Source organism: Hylaeus volcanicus, chromosome 5 (assembly GCF_026283585.1).
Source record: "Hylaeus volcanicus isolate JK05 chromosome 5, UHH_iyHylVolc1.0_haploid, whole genome shotgun sequence".
Classification (NCBI taxonomy): Eukaryota; Metazoa; Arthropoda; class Insecta; order Hymenoptera; family Colletidae; genus Hylaeus; species Hylaeus volcanicus.
In genome coordinates, this window is record NC_071980.1 from 15,840,864 (window position 1) to 15,854,553 (window position 13,690).

A 13,690-nucleotide genomic window follows, 5' to 3' on the forward strand; every position below is an offset into this window, starting at 1 on the left:
TATTCTAATACGAGATAATGCTACTTGCTGTGGTCTTGTAAGTTCCAGGACGGGGGTACTTTCATAAAAATTATTTTTCAGTGATAGCTGCCGAGGAGGTACAGCTTCTTTCCAGATATTGTTCCAATATTTGTCAAGTGCTTGTTTAGCAATATTTTGTTCGCTCTCCATGGAAAGAGGTGTAAATAAATTTTCTGTCGAATTTCAATCTTGAACATTGCACGGATGTTTATTCTTAGGTGTCATCTCACCAATGAAGCCATGCATAAACACCATCAGAGGATATAACCTTGAGTATTTGTAACAATCAACTATCATCCAGTTAATTCACATTTTGCCGAAAATCGAATCGAACCTATCATCTCCGAATGCACCCACGTGACGCCGATACAACACGTGACAATTACAGCGGGCGTCGCGTCGGTGCGACAGTGATTTACGGTCGCACGAATTTCATTTTACGAGAACAATAAAATCAATTCGATCATAATTCAACCGTGCGCGTCTCTATTCGATCTATCGGGCCCAGAGGCCCAACGCAGATCCGTATCTCGGCCTGAGAAGATATCCTACGGTGTGAACATCGCTGCGGCATTCTCGTCATTCGATGGGTCCACTTTATCGGTGCCCCGAGCACTAAAATTCCCGCTCGGTATCGGTTTAAACTTTAAAGCGCCCCGCGGTCCCCCCTTCGAGCGTGGCTGTTATCGACGCCACGTAGGATCGCGGTGCCTCGATGTTAATATTATTCAAATATCTTAATAGCTCGTGCCCACGGAGGGTCGGCTGGTGTGTTCCCGTGCCCCCTCCGCCTCACTTCGTCGATTGTAACGCGCTCGTAAGCACGTACATTTATAAACCGTGAATCGCGAGTAACCGTGTTCGAGAAGTTTCACGGGAAGCGGCCAAGTCGCGGTTTCCATGTTGTCTTCCGAAGACGCGTTCCTCGGAGGCCGTTAAGGACTCCTGAGGACTCGAAAAGAATCCTGTTTCTAAAATGTACTTAAGGTCTGTAAGGACTGTACTTTACTTGTATTGCTTGTTTCAACAATATTTCCGAAAAATGTATTTATTTTCAAGCCGTTACTGTGATATGACCCCTTAACGCGTTTTCACTTCTATTTTAATTTATTTAACATTTTGCGTTAGTTTGTAGCATTGCCAACTGAATGAAAAACTTTAAATTAAATTAAACTATACGACTATGAGTAATCGAGGCTTTTAAAGGTGAATGAAAATATATCGTAGCATGCATAAAACACTAAGCAAAAATTGAGACAGTTTTTCACTAATCTAACCTCAAGGAGTTAATTAGATCCAGTAACTGTCACAATTAGCATGGATCAGTTGAAACGAAACTCTGAAAATTCCGCGGACGGCAAAGGATTAAGAGGGTCCACCTGTGTAAGATTTTCAAAAAAACAAAAATTTTGTTTCTACATATTTATCATCTAGGAGATATTACAATGACTGTCACAGAAGTATTTTATAAAATTCTGCTTAGTTCATTATTTTTCGAACACCAGACGTGCCCGGCTCAGCGTTGTACTACTTTCGTACGAAACTTTAAACGCGTTTTTCTCGAAACCACGTTTTTGGAAATGGCGAGCAGGATTGCGCAAAATCCATTACATGAATCGGGATGAAACTTTTTTTCTACAATTTTCAAACGTAATTAAAATATCATCGATACCTTAAAATATCATTTTTTAGTTTATACGCCACCCTATTAACAATTTTCAAAATTTTGTGAATATCTTATCGCCAGTACCTTCAAAATGTAATTATAAAGAAGGTGATATTTTACTTTTTTGTTTCAGATGATCTAGTACGATCCAGTACGACTCTTCCACTTTTAAGTGGTCTCGTTAAAGCGCCGTCTAGGAATATCCACATATCGAAACATTTGAGATAAAATCAAAAATTAATGTTAAAGCGTTGATCTACCAAATAACAGAAAATTATCATAATGGCACTAGTACTTTTCCTACAAAAAATTCTTGAAAATTGCCTTGACAATTAAACGTTACACAGGTGGATCCCCTTAATACGTATGCTACTAGAGTCTGAGAAGGAAATTTTGCATCATAGACTAGAGTGTTTGCTTTTTTTATATATGGCTTCAATTGGTAGCATATTTTTAGAATACATTTATAGCATTCTAAATAAGCAATTATCAAAATTGATGCATACATGCGTCGCTGGGCCATAAATAGATCACTGGAATAAAGATAGATCACTGGATTTTCGTTGATCGTAAGTAGATCTAGTATTAAATGTTTTCTACTTAACCTATAAACATTTGAATAGGACGCAATTGAAAGGTTTCAAAGTATTCTATATGTTGGCCTATATAAACTAATTAACACGTTAAGTCCAGAGGTAGATCATTATCCGTGTCCTTGAGTGGCCTGTTGATTTCATACCGTTTGGAACTGCGACTGATCGGAATACCATGAAAGTTTCCTGTGAACGAACATACATAGGGTGTTCCCTCTCATCGATCTTTTTAAGAGAGGGTTACTGTATATTATCGAATTTTAGATCTACGTTTTTACTTTCAAATCCTCGGGTAAATACATACGGCTTATTGTAAATTAGGCAGGACGTGAATCGGTTTCTAACAGAATGGAAACGAGACGGAGAAAAAGTACAGGACGAGGGAATTCGATTCTGTCTCTCCCATGTATGCACCCATCTGGTGTACGTAACCCACAATTCATCAATTCGCCAGTTTCAAAAAGATGCTGAATTGTTTTCACTTCGTCCGCGATGTTGTACCGACTAGATAAGATGCTATTAAATTTAACCCCTTCGTTTTTGCACTTCGGTTCTCCACTCAATGTCGCTTTCGTTTTTTTAATTCGCGTCAATCTATTTTCTCACGAACATGATGAAATCACGAAAAATTTTTTTTTATAATTGATGATTTTATTATTATACTGGGAAACCACACTGGAAAGAGTGTTCGTTGTACCAACCAATTGTTGCACCAATCTTAAAGAATTTTACCAACTGTAACTTCAAAATAAAATGCACAGCTGATATAATAATAATAATATAAATTTAAATGAATTTCAATTACTTTGATTAAACGTAAAGCTTCATAATTAAAAACATTTTTGTCCATTTATTGGTTACAGTAAAGTTTCCATAAGTGCACAAATATCTCTACTATAAATGCACAGAAACCATCTTCACCATTGGTATACCTTTTGGGGGGTCAAGGAGTTGGATCACCGAGCAGTGTTTACATGATCGTGTATTTTCTGATGCTTGCCAACGAGCTTTGAAGGTAGAGAAGGACAGCGAATAAAGAAGAGGACGGAGCGAAAATACCAGGGTATATCGGTGAGACAATTTATTGCAACGGTGAAACTTTTTTATTTGTTCAATTACTGCATTCTGATAAATATTTGCACCCGTGTTCACATTTCACCGTTAAGTTTAAATTGTGCTGTAAACCATCCATAGACGTTTGACATTCAAAAATGTTATTACCGGAACAATAAAAATATTTCCAGTGTTTACGCGAACCTTCCTGTACATATAAAAGATGGAGCAGTTATTCATCCTTTTTGCCGTTCGGATAATAAACTCATGTAATGATGCATAAGTTGTTACAAGTAAATATATTGCGAATTACGTCGTGTTCGGTCTCATTTTAATCAGAAAAATGTCAGGAATATTTTGTCGCAAACATAATGAAATCACGAAAAAATTTTTTTACAACAAAAAAAATAATAATAAAAAAGTTTCACTGTTGGATTACATTGTCTCAGCGACATACCCTGGTGTTTTCGCTCCGTCCCCTCCTTTATTCGATATCCTTCTCTACGTTCGGTGCTTGTCGGCAAACATCAGGGAATATACGAAGTCTACCATAAACGCACTAGTGCAGCCCCGAGTTTGTGCATTTATGGAGACTTTACTACAACTTCAAGTGTAATAATCTACAATAACTAAAACACAAAAGTGATAAGAAATATAATATATATGAATTAAAATGCTATTGTTTAAAATTTTATAATTTTATAAATTTGTTTTTACATGAAGTGTCTGAAACTAGTTTGCATCGTAATATATTTTATATTGCATCGATAACGTAGGCGGAACATTTTAAATAGCTTTGTCTTCGCAGAAATCTGCAAACTTCTTAACTGTATTTTATGCATTTTTGGAGTAATGTTATCCAAAGTAGGAACCATGAACTTCTGAACGGTGACGAAAGAGACAGAGTTTCGGGATCACAGAGAATACAAGAGAAAACTTTTTGAATGCACGAAAATAATGTTTAATCCAAACATTTATTGGCAGTAATTTATTGTCTCAATAATTGTTTCAGAGCTTAACAAATGTAGAAGTACATTTTTCTTGAATCATTTTAACTTCTTGTATTATTAGGATTAAAGGCATTTAATATCTATGGCGTATAAGTAACTTTTTAATTTAAAAATAAAGCTTGGAGAAACTATAATTTTTCAAGCTTCAATTTTTTTTGAATCTTTTTAACTTCTTGTGTTGTTGGGACTAAAGGCATTTAATATCTATGGCGTATAAGTAACTTTATAATTTAAAAATATACTTTGGAGAAGTCTCGAAACAGGAACTACATAATAATATAGCAGAATAAAAAGAAATAATATTATTCAAAATAGGTAGGCATACTCGGCTTGGAAATTTCAATATCTACACTTATGTTTAACAGTCTATATTATTGTACACCACGTGTATATGGACACTGCTACTGATTAAAGTTATGTAAATTTAAAAATCAACGAAACTAGGGGGATAAACTAATCGATATTTTTGTCATACATGTGACAACCTAAACTGTTAAATTTGACTACTGCGCGCCTATAGTGAAATGGTAGTTTTAGTATTGAAATTTCGGGGCAGAGGATCGACGTGAGCACCTCTGATTCCGCGCTGAATCGAGCGAGTCCGTGCACGCGGGTGGGCCCAATGGGCCACGAGTCCCACGCGGGTCCACGTTCTCGCACCACACACGCACCGGCATTAACACTTGACCTTACGCTATCTACGGAGTGTAGATTCATTATCGGGCATAAATTACGCCGGAAAAATCTTGAGCAACTCGATACGTTGCCAGCTCTCGGTTTCGCGTTTTATTGGGAGTCCAACTTCTTGTTCCGTCTCTGAGCGCAGCTATTGAACGCGCTTCGAGACTCGCATCGTGTTGCTCTTCTTTTTTGGTGTCATATATGTTTATCGTTGTTGGGATTATTCGCAAATTACTATTAACATTTGTTTTGATCGTTGATATAAAGCTATTAGCATCGTGATCGTATAGACTTATCTATGAATGAAGATTGTAACGTCTGGATTCAACGATTTATACAGTGGGTGTAGAAAGTATTCGTACACTGATCAATTTCTAAAAAAACAATGTAAAATTGTAATTTATTAACTTATTTTTGATAAACAATGACATTCTACATATTCTCGGAAATCTCTAAAATAGATAGAGTACAAAAAGAATAACTATTTATGGAAGTTCCGAAATTAACAAGAAAAAAAGAATTAATCGATAGAAATATTGAAGCAATAAGTATTCGCACAACTGTTTAATACTTAAAACTTCATTAAAAAAAAAGAAATTTATATTAATTTACAAGTATATAATACTTCCTTCGTGGGATTTCCTTTTGATTTTATAATTATTGTAACTCTCCTAAGCATTAAATTAACTAAATTATTACTTATTCGAAGTGGAATCTTCTTCAATTCCTCTATTAGAGCCATTTTTAAAAGTACTCTACTGGAAATTTGATGTTTTCTAATTCGTACGGAGCAATAAACTAATGTGTTTATGTTATAAACTCTACTGTAAATGGTTCGTCATAAGAATCGTACAAATACTTATTGCTTCTATACTTTTATCCACTTTTCGCATTTTTTTGTTAATTTCACAAATTATATTAACTAGTAAAAATTGTTTTAACTATATCTATCATTGATTAAAAAACTACAATTTCATGCAAAAGTTTTTTGGGAAATTGATCGGTGTACGAATACATTCTACACCCACTGTAGGTCTTCATCGGACGATTTAATATTAAGTTGTCCAGAAAGTTCGTGTCAATTTCTAAGAAAAATTCAAAAACACGTTTGAATTTTAATATATATTTATTGAATTACATAGGTGCCATTTTGTTCCACAACCTTTCCACCTTTTAAGGGATGTATGCATGTTATTTGTTTTCAACCACTTCTATATATTCAGACCTGTACCACCTACCAAAAATCGACATGGACTTTCCGGACAATCCAATACATGTTTCTAGCTTTGGTGTACAATGCTGTGAGAAAGACACAAGTTTTTTACATAGAGTTCATCTAGAAAAGTGTATATAAAGCATAATAGCTATTACATATAGTAGTAGTACTTAGTTTTCTTAGTATCTTGGGCCAATATATCAGGTTTTAATTTTTGATACAATTATAGCATATCTATAAGGAATTAATTTTAATAAAATAAATTTTTGTACCATTATATATTTCTGCCGAACAGGAATATGCATGTTTAAAACATGTTTCATCTCAGACATGTATAAATATGTGAAATTATTTTTTATTTACTTTTTATCGTGATAAGAATTTTATCTATTATAATTTTATCTAATATAATTCCGCCCGCTCTAAGAATAACCAAATACGAATGAGCTCTAAAATACTACAAACTAGATATTTCTGATTGCAGATGATTGTATTGATAAATCTGACGATTGTGAGTGGTAATTACAAAAATTAATCAAAAAATTGGTTAATTCGCTAAAATCTAAAATATATTAACGTATTGTTATAAGTAGACTGTGGATCTTTATGCATTTATAGGAAATTTAAATGTACAAGAACCTACAAAATACAAACAATATGCAAGAATATAAAAAAGATTGAAAATAAAGTTCATGTTATACTATTTGCAGAATAAAATAAATTTCTATTTAGGTTCAATTTTTGTAAGCACGTTTGCGAAGATCTTACTTTGCATAAAGATACGCAGTCTAGTTATAAGACGTTAAAACAGTCAATCAACGTACTTATAAAGTCAATAAAAAAACCTACCAAAAGTTCATAGTCTCGCTAAAAATTTCAAATAACTGCTTGAATAATCACCATTCTAATGGGAAACTCACCTTAATGACGGATATCAATAAAAATACAGTTCGTCTTTATCAAAACGTTCATTTAAAAAAAAAAAGAATGTTCAAAGAAAACCATGATAACGAGAAACTACAAATGAGCGTAGGAACATCATGCGGCGACCATAATGCGCTTGTTAGCAGTTAGGTTTGCATCCTGACCGCTTTTCTGGTGTAACTTCGACGTCACGATAAATAAAAGCGTAGTTTTACTAGCGGTTCCCGATCTCTACCTAGCATAATGCAGAGTTTCCACATGCAAAGATTATTGGGCCCACTCGATTGCTATCGAATCATTCCTTTACTGGCGCCATTAATCATTGTATTAATAAAATGAAGAACAAGAGGATTTTGTGGTATCAGTGTTTTTAGTCATTTTTAATTCTGACTCGCTAATCATACTTCAACACCCTTGATGGCTAAGTATGTAGAATTTATTAAAAATACAACAATTTCACTGTTTTATGAAAATATATGGTTGTTTTTATTATTTTTCAGTTTTCTTTTTTTTTTTTGTCCGGCAATTATATTATATACAGAATAAGTTACCACAAATATATGTTTTTCAAAATAATCATACTAGAACATTTGTAAGAAATTTTTCATTAAAAAGAATATCATAATTGCAGCTCCCAGCGAACGGCTACTTATTTTCGTCCACAGCGAAAGTGTTAATAAATGATAACTAGTTTAAAAAATATGTTGGCGAATTAAAATAATGTAGATGTTACACTCCCTTTCCTATCTCTCGATAGACATACTAAATCCGTTCCCAGGTACTGCTTCTAAACATCGAAACTACATATGTGAATGTTTTTATATTATTATATTACCTACCTGTATACGTGTGGTATTTTTGCAGTATATTGTATAATATACCTAAAATAGCGAGAAAAAGGTGTTCAAATAGTTCAAAATTCAATACGGTCATATATTCTTCTTTCTTACAAAATTAAACCTCTTAAAATAAAACAAAACAAATAATTATTCCTAAAGCAAAATGTCGTAATGCGAGGCTACTTATATCGAGGGATGGGTGCTATTACAGTAACATTCATGTAGTAGCAGTATATGTAATAGATGCATCAAATATTGATGTATAGTCTAGTATAGTATAGTATATTTTTATGTATAGTCAGTTAGTACGGATTAAATAAATGTGGAGGAAGTTTTCCTACAATGATAGAATTTTTAAAGAAATATATACAGTCGGGGTAAGAAGTATTCGTACAGAAACCAATTTAAAATAAAATTAATACGAAAAGAAATACATAAGAGGTTAACATTAAAAAGAATAAACTTTAATTTACGCAAATTCTACTCTAAAAATATGTAGGAATGTTGGTTAATTATTTCTTCACCCTAAAATTTACTAATAAAATAAATATATGAAGTTTTATTTTGTATTGGTTCCTGTACGAATACTTATTACACTGATTGTAAACAGAATCCATGCTTATGGCATCACAAAACTATTTGAAAGGACGAAAATAAAGTGTATAAAGCATTAACACAAATTGTTCAGATTAGATCTGACTTTGAATTGAATGCGAATTCTGCGAAAGTCGAAACACCTTGTATTTGAAATGGTTCTAATTTAGAATATCAATTTACAAATATAAAGACCTGTAAGAAATGTACTTGAACATCACTAATGGTAGCGGTTAATATTTCTTCTATACTATGTTATTAAATCATTTAAGCCATTTACATAAATTTATTTATGAACCCAACATCGATGTTTTCGCTTCCTCCTTTTCAATGTTTTTGGAGCTCAGAAAACAAAATTCCTATTACAAGATCGATATGTACACGTACATCTTTCTAATTAGAGAGCATTCTACTGTTAACAAAAAGAATTATATCCGTTTAAATTTTCTTCCAAAAGTCGCATAACGTCATCTTCTAGGAAACATTATGAGAAATTTACACTCAACTGAAATAAAAGGACAATTAACTTCTTATTTAAATATGTAAATTAAAGGAAGATAAGAAAATTTAGGAAAATTTTGGTGAAATGTTAGCAGGTTGTTGCGTACACTAGCTCGGACAGAGACAACCGGTGTCAGAGTACAGAATAACCAAATCGTATTCAATCGTTTCCATAGTTGAACAAACTTCATAATCGATTTTCTCGAAAACGAAGCCATGGATGAAGAAATGTTACACTAAATATTTCTCTTATTTTTTCACGTAGAATCACACTCTGACCGTGTGTACTCTGAATTCCGCTCCACCCTATATAAATGTGTCTGAACTACTAAATGCTTCCAACTGAATTAAAAACTGTTTTCAAACGCAAACACATAATAGTTCACACTTTTCGCAAGTACTGTCAACGATTATGTACCGTTATTTAACACTAAAAAGGTTAAATAAAGCTAACAAAATATAACAAATATAATATATTTCGATGTGCACTCCTTCGAGACATTTTCTCGACCGATTCCCATTCAAACTCATTCAATCGTGTCCTTCTTTTGAATCATTCACACCAACAGCACATACTCTTGCCACGTTCTCACGACTCTTAATCAATGCTATAGCATAAACAATCGCTCGACTCCATCCACTCTTTTCCAAACACTTTTCATTCCCACCTTATCATTAAAACAAACTTAGTTCTCACGCCTACAAATTACTGTTGAATTTCGAATCAACTTTAAAAACCGCCCAGTTGACGTTACACTTGCCTATTCTTGGCGCCAATAGTCTTTGCATGTGGAAACTCTGCTTAATACACGCAGCACGACGGAAGAAGCATTCGACCCCGCGCGCAAGTAAATGTAAGCTTTGATCGGCTCGCTCGTGAAAACGTAGAAATTATGCGAGCTACTAAACAATCGGACATATCACACGGAACGCTCTTTAACGTCTCACGGAACGGAACAGCTTAATCTCGAAGAGATATCGCGACCAGAACACGTCTCTCGTGGATCACGGCCGTTTTATATCGATCGCGACGGCGGCGGGGCGCACCGCTCCGTTTCCAGAATTCCGCCGACGCCCCGATGAGATTGAAATTCACCCATAAAGGAGAATAATCTTGGTCCGCGAAGGCGAGATCACGTCGTCCATTTGGCCGGAATGGCGCCCATCAAAGTAATAAAACCGACGGAGTAAACGCCCACGCCCAAACGACGCTCGATAGAAACTGCGGCCACGAACTTTGCGACCGTGGCACAGTGTTCAGGCTAGACCAAAATATACGAAAGAATTCGATTTTTAACTTTATCATTGGAATTTGAACGTTTTACGTTATACCTGGTATTTGGTTATAATAATCAGAAATGCAGGGACATTACTTACAACGAAAATAATAAACTTGATTCGTGAGAGAAAAATAACATGTGCGATCACGCATCGAAATAAAAAATAACAATAGCATGGATGCCATCTCATCAAGGTATTCCTGGAAACCAAAAACGCTGATATAGCAGCTAAGGAAGCAATAAATAATACCACCAATCACGAAATACCGATCCTTCTGCAGGATATTAAAAGACACTTACACGATTGCATCAAACAAAAAATGGAACAATATTTGGAAAACAGAAAAAACACTAAAAATCCATAGAATAACAGATGACTTTTTCGAACAATCACCCACAGGACACCTCAACAGACTAGAACAAGTCAAAATTACGCGCATTAAAATTGAACATACAAAATACACGCATAAACACCTACTTGAGAAGACCATTAGACCCAATTGCCGTACGTGCAACGAAATTGTAACAATAGAATACATAATATTTACCTGTAAAAATACGGAACCACTCCGCATACAATACGAACTACCCTCTAGTTTAAAGGAAGCGTGGAGCACAAAAGAAAACTTAAACAAAATAATCCAGCTACTTAAAGATGCACATATATGGACCAACATCTAACATTGGAGAAAACATCATAAGAAACTGTCGCTAATAACCAAAAGTTGATGCGACGATAAATATGTAATAAAAGAAAAAAAAAGAAAAAAAATTACTGTGTCGATCACGCATGAACCTAGCTACACATCGACCTGGTCGCCGCTTACTAATGCATCATGAGAGCGCGAAATTCAGACGCACAATTACACCTAGCAATTCGTCAATATTTAGCATACTTGGAAAGGTTTATCGAATGCTACAGTTTTCTTTCTTATTATCTTTTCCGTTTCCGTTTACTGGGATAAATAGAGAAATCTTCCGAGACTTGTGTATAATATTATGTCAACGCTAACTTCGCGCTGACATTTGTATCTTCTAATATAGACACATTTTTTGGAGGCTAATATACTGAGAGTAATCATTTTAGAAAATTGCACTACAAACGTTATCAGCCACGAAAGAAAATATCACAGATTTTCAATACGAGACTATTCATATTTTCATCGAAAATAGTTCTAACTATATTCTAAATATGTACCTACGTGAAAAAAGATATCCTTCCCTCCCAATCTTCACTGATAAAGTTGAATAATTGAAAATTTTCGAGTTTTCTTATATATTCAGTCCCATTTTCGATAACTGTGTACAATTTCAACATTTATTCTTTCCTTAGATACGAGAGAATAGTAAGGAAAGGGTGCTAGCCAGCACATAGGGTGCTAACAATAAGATTTAAGTTTATATCTTGACAAGGAGGAAGGTGTGTTTTCTGCTAAACACAATAGAACAAAATTGTATGAAATTACTCTATTTTTTTAGATATGAAATGTTATAATATAAGCATAAAACGCATGGGGATGTTAAATCGGTCTAATATAAAATAAAAACAACAAAAAATAATTTTAATTTGTGTTTATAATCGAAGAGACAATATTGAATGAGTAAAATGGTAATTGGAAAAATGTAATAGAACGTAGCAAAAATAAGCAAGTCAAGAATGCATCATCTTTCATTTTTTGAATGTTAAACGGTACCAGACTGAACTATAAAAACTAAGCAAAATTATTACTAGTATTAGTCGATTCTTGTACGTAATGGAAGCAAGTCGAAGAAGTGCACTATACCACGGTGTCTACATTCTTCCAAGGATGTAAAATTAAGAATCATTGTGTTATGATTCATAATTTTACACACTGAGAAGAATATTACAGAATTCTTAAACTGCAATAGACCTGTTGTAGGTTAAATAAATCAGAAAAGAATTGCAAAAACTGTGAACGTCATCGTTCAACCACAGAAGAGATGAGAGATCGTTAAAGAAGATTGTTAAAATAATATGACTGGCTATCTAAACAAATTAATGAAAAGTGGCAGAAAGTTGTTTGTGGTCGAACAATGAGAAACAGATTAAATGATATAGGTTTTTCCTTTTACAAAGCAATGATGAACTCGTACTATCGCGTTTGTCCGAAAACTTTTTTCCAGAGAATGTAATCCGTAAGAAGAACAAAGTTGAAAATCACGTTTTTACCAAAATTCGAAATAAGATGACGGTTTATCATAAAACTTATCTAAAACTATCATAAAACTATCGTAAAACTTATAGATATTACATTGACTATATACAAAATACAATATTCCAATATTAATATCCTGCTTATTCCAAAATGAAACGTTATCATTGTGAATGTGTAAACAAGAGTTCCTTCTTTCAGAAATTGAAAACCCTGTAGAAATAATTAGCACACTAAATCTCGCAAAAGTGACACCAGTCATCAAAGAATGATACACAATTTCGTATTAAAATCCATCCACATCTTTTACTGGTAAGAGATTTGGAAAACCAACTTCATATGTTAGTTTAATGTTAAAAATGTTAAATAATGCCGCAATTGATAAGATGCCTAACAAAATAGCTCATCAAACATATTTTTATATATCTTTTAGGTTAGAATATTTGTAAGATATTATTAAAATATTTATAAATATATATGGACCATTATAATGTAGTTTAGAATTGAAAATATATTAATAATGTAAAGATATGAGTTTAAGTGGGACTCGAATTCAAATGAAAAGAAAAGATACAGCGGTTCGACAGTCGGATACTAATCCTGTTAAAAATATAGTAAATATTCTCGAATGTAACTCCCACGACGAAGTTTTAATTGATTGGATTTATTTACTTTATTTCATTCCAATACTGTTTTACTGAATATAAAGTTATCGAATATTCCATGAAAGACTAATTAGATGAATGTACTAAAGCTTGACGTATAAGTTGCTCTCACAAACACAGCCGCGGAGGTCAGTTTTTAATTTTGTTTATAATGCTGATACGTTAGTCCAACCATCTTTTATCACGTTTGTCATGCCTCGCTTCACTGTGTGTAGCTTGTCCAACTCTTCCACATGACGGCATGTAGATTTTAGTAGACGTGGAAACCCACCAATTACGGGAATTTCCAGTAGCCCATCTGCTGCACCGTTCGTGTCGATTTTTCCGTCGAATCTATGGAGGTCATTTTTATGGCGACATCGTAAATATTAGTCTCTTAATTAGTTTTTCCTTCCCTTAAACCATTACGATATGGTATGCCATAAACGGCGAAAGCCAATGTCATTTCGATGGCGTATGGTTTCTTTCGTCCT